This window comes from Triticum urartu, chromosome 7 (genome assembly GCF_003073215.2).
Source record: "Triticum urartu cultivar G1812 chromosome 7, Tu2.1, whole genome shotgun sequence".
NCBI lineage: Eukaryota > Viridiplantae > Streptophyta > Magnoliopsida > Poales > Poaceae > Triticum > Triticum urartu.
The window spans coordinates 670,627,730-670,631,958 of record NC_053028.1 but is presented as its reverse complement, the minus strand read 5'-3'; the positions used below and the strand labels follow the sequence as shown (position 1 = coordinate 670,631,958).

The 4,229-nt window shown below is 47.7% G+C and overlaps 1 long non-coding RNA gene across 1 annotated transcript; it reads left to right on the top strand.

Annotated features, from left to right (window-relative positions):
• The first annotated feature begins 864 nt into the window (after positions 1–864).
• Positions 865–1,248, top strand: LOC125520363. The gene is made up of 3 exons (XR_007288655.1): positions 865–920; positions 1,000–1,101; positions 1,177–1,248. It is a non-coding gene; the product is annotated as an uncharacterized LOC125520363 (long non-coding RNA).
• Positions 1,249–4,229: the final 2,981 nt, after the last annotated feature.

The window sequence follows — 4,229 nt, the reverse complement described above, 5'->3', positions numbered from 1 at the left end:
GGAGGTATTGGTGGTTGTTTGCTCGCACTTTCCATATGGAGCTGGGAGCGTTTGTCGGTTGGACGTCCGAAGAAGGTGAAGTACGATGATTGGGACGACAAAGGCGACCTACTACGGCTACCCACTTGGGCTTACAAGTGGGATGTGATAAATGAGACGACAGATGATCCCTCGGTCATGTACAAGTTGTACCAGAGTGAGCTTGACGCGATCACGCCTGAGCAGGTGAATTGACATGGCATAAGTGATTATGATGCTTCTATTGCAACTCGATATCAATTTTGCATTCTATCCCATTTTGCAGGTGATATGGGAGCCGTATGGAACAGGACATAGTTTTGATAACCCTTTAGAGTTCAGGCTGAATCCGATGTGCACTAGGGATAGGGATCTCTGGCGTATGCGGTGCCCACTCATATGCAACTGGGCGGTTGAGCTTCACCTCCCACATCGAGTGCACCGTCAGTTTGGTTTGTTCCAGGCACATCCGTCGGAGTGGGAGGACACGGACAAGTTGCTACACGCGTAAGATATAATTAACCTTGAGTACTTAGCAGCTTCTCGACGGTTTCGATGCTACTAATATTATGTTTCTAACTTGCAGGTTGGATAGGAAAAGGCAGCGGAAGATTAAGGATTGGGCCAAGCATCACAGAAAGTATGTCGTACAGTTTGCGCTTAGTGTGGAGCAAGCTAGGGCTGGAAAAGGAGTCCAGCTTCGTGAGCACTGCCCTGTAGCGTTCAACAACTATCTCACATGGTTTCTTACAAGTACCCGTGTGGAGGTATGCAAGCCGGCGTATGCTGAGGAGATTTTGGAAGAACCCACTGTTTTTGATGAGGTAGCCCAACACCAGTACAACACATTAGTCAGGAAAGGCAACTCAGTGATCCCTTCAGCTCCAATGATGAACTTTGTGGTATTTTCCCTCTTTGCTTTTCATTCACACTATTCACATCTTCGCTTGCCTAACACATTAATACCATTTCTGTTCATAGCGTGCCCAGATCAAGAAAGCAGCTGATGAGACCGAGACTATTCTTGAAACAACCCCGGCTGGCAAAAGCGATGGAGAAGGTGCACTTCGAGCATTCATCAAGGTTTACATCTCCTTCAAACTAGCACTTAACATGTGTTGCTACGTTCGATGTCTCATTCACTTGTACATGTTGCAGCGCCAGGGCCAAAAGTTAAGGCGGCTATCAAACCTTTTTGGTTGTCGTGACCCCGAGTATGTATCACCAGAACAGTCTAGGTCGGCGACACCATCAGATCCCGCTTCGGGCCAGAGCCATGGTGATCATTTGGATGATGAGGATGTGGGTGTGGTGACCCAAGAGGTATGGCATGAGCATATATATCCAATTGTTGATGCATTGCTAACTATATCCTCACACACGGTCTTTCCATATCTTTTGTTGATGCATAGGTTGCTGATGATGATATGACCTTGGGGGCGTACCAGGTTAGGTCTGCATACATGCTAAAGCCTAGAAAGGGAATCAACAAGTACACACCTGAAGACTTCACCGAAAGAGGCAAAAGGACGGTCGGCACCTCGCGGATGGCGGCTTTGGATGACTATTTGGATGACGATGTTGATGACGTGGAGGAACCGGAGCCGGAGCCGGAGCGTGTTCCTCTTCCTAGGAAGGTCAAGAAGTTAGCCAGCAAGAGGGGGGAGCAGCCAAAAAGCGCTCAAGGAACTAGCTCTTCTTAGGAACCAGCCATAGTCCTTTATTTGTGGTAGCTCTATGTTGAACTTGATCCTCTTTGTATGTCTTAGTTATGTTGAACTTGGAGTTCACGTCTTAGCAATGTTGAACTTGGTCATCTATGTTGCACTTGTTGTCTTAATAATGTTGAACTTGATCTTCATTAGCTTCACCATTAAAGCCCTCATCTTGATCATTCACATTGGCAGTCTCGACATGTTTGAACTGGTCTGGATCCTCGAGGGTGACCTCAACTCCCTGCTCAACCACATTGAACTCTGAACCATGACAATCACCCTCTGGGTGCACCAAGTCCCCCTCTCCCTTCCTCATCTCTATGTGATAATGATTCTGTTTGCAAGCTACAGCCCATGCAGCGCCTAGCACCGAGGCGCCACACTCTACAGTGCAACGCCTAGCTACTGGGCGTTGCACTGTACAGTGTGGTGCCTAGAGCCGAGGCGTTGCACACATGGTCTGAGCTAAACAGAGAGCAAACACTCTGTTTGCAAGCTACAGCCCATGCAGCGCCTAGCACTGAGGCGCCACACTGTGCAGTGCAACGCCCAGTAGCTAGGCGTTGCACCTGTACTTAGAAAATTTTTGGCACACGCACACATATTCCGATGAGGAGAGATAGTAGCTCACGACACATAGCAAGCAAAGAACTGTGACACATAGTAGTTCACGACATATAGTACTTCACGACACATACTAATTCATAATATATAGTACTTCATGACACATAGTAGATCACAACCAAATCGAAGAGGAGAGATAGTAGTTCATGACACATAGTAGTTCACAACCAAATCGAAGAGCATAGTTTAGAGGATAACACGATTATCGTCCACAAGCAAATTGAAGATGACATAGCTCTATTGCGTAGAGCAAGGCCCCTTTCCCTTCTTCTTCTTCTTGTCTTCTTCCTCTTCCTCCTCCCTTTTCCTTATGAGGTGGGCCTCCTTAACCACCCTCTCCATGAATATCTTTTCCTCCCTCTCTTTTTTTTCAGCTGCAATTTCCCAAAGCTTCATGGTTCCTTCTTCAAAATCCTTTTGACGCTTCTTCTGTGCCTCCTCACATTTCCTCACCAATGCTTGCTCCCTAGCGCGCATCGCATTTGACGCTCTCTCTTCTTCCTTCCTCTTCTCCTCAAGCTCCTCTTCCTTTTTCTTCTTTAGCTTGGCTGCATCCTCCTCTCTAAGCTTCTTCGCAGCCTTCTCCCACCATCCCGCCATCTCATCTTCGCCATCCTCCTTCATTGTTGGTTTGTTGGGTTGGGAAGCCGCCATACCTACAATGAGTGAAACATAATGGTTAGTAAAGACAATACAAACAAATGGAACATATGAAAAAAAAATAACATATGGAAAACAAGAACATTTGAAACATTATAGTTAGTGAGCAACATACGAAAATGGTCCATCGAGGTATCCAAACATTCCTCTATAACGACCTTGCCCTTGTCCATCACCACGGCCAAGTCCATCACCAAGGCCAAGACCATCACCACGGCCAACACCACCACCACGAGCTCTACCACCACCACGGCCTAGACTACCACCACCACGGCCTCTTGTAAGTCCTAGTTGCCGACCTCTTTGTTGCCTAGATCCTCTTTGACTAACACTTGGTTGGCTTGGCACTTGTTGGCTACCACTTGGTTGGATAGGCACTTGTTGGCTACCACTAGGTTGGCTCCCATTTGGTTTCCTTGGCACTTGTTGGCTACCACTAGGTTGGCTCCCACTTGGTTGCCTTGTCACTTGTTGGCTACCACTAGGTTGGCTCCCACTTGGTTGCCTTGGCACTTGTTGGCTACCACGTTGTTGCCTTCGCACTTGTTGGCTACCTCTTGGTTGGCTTGGCACTTGTTGGCTATCACTTGGTTGGCTCCCTTGTGTAGCTCCTTGTTGGCTAGTGCTTGCATCATTTTTCTTGGACCTTTTCCTTGGTTTCGTACATTTTCTTTTGTTGTGGCCATGACCTTTGCATTCCCCACAACGGGAGCTCTCACGAGGCTCTTGGAATTGATCGTTTCCCGCTTCGCGGCGGCCACCATGGCCCCATCCGTCCATGTCGCCTCTAAAACGCTTTGTTTTACGTCTACCACGTTTAACAACCTTCAACTCTGGATCCGGCCATAGTTGAACTCCATGGTACTCCGGCCATTGTGATTGGTCAAAGTATGGGTGAAAGCGGGGAGCCCATGTTTTCTTGACCGTCATGATTGAGAACTCCAACTCCCTCACGGTGCGTGGGTGATTGATGTCCACATTTCTAACGCGACCGGCGGTATACAAATGTGAGCATGGGAGATGAAGCAACAATGGCCTCCTGCAAGAGCAATCACATTGTGTTAACGACACCTTGAAAGCCCGACCTCCATGTTGCCGGCCATCGTTTGTGGTTCCTCCTGGCTCTTTCACTTCATACTTCCACTCTTCGTTGTCATATAATATAGCTTCTTCTGAGTCCGCCTTTCGTGATTGAAATTCTAACCATTCATC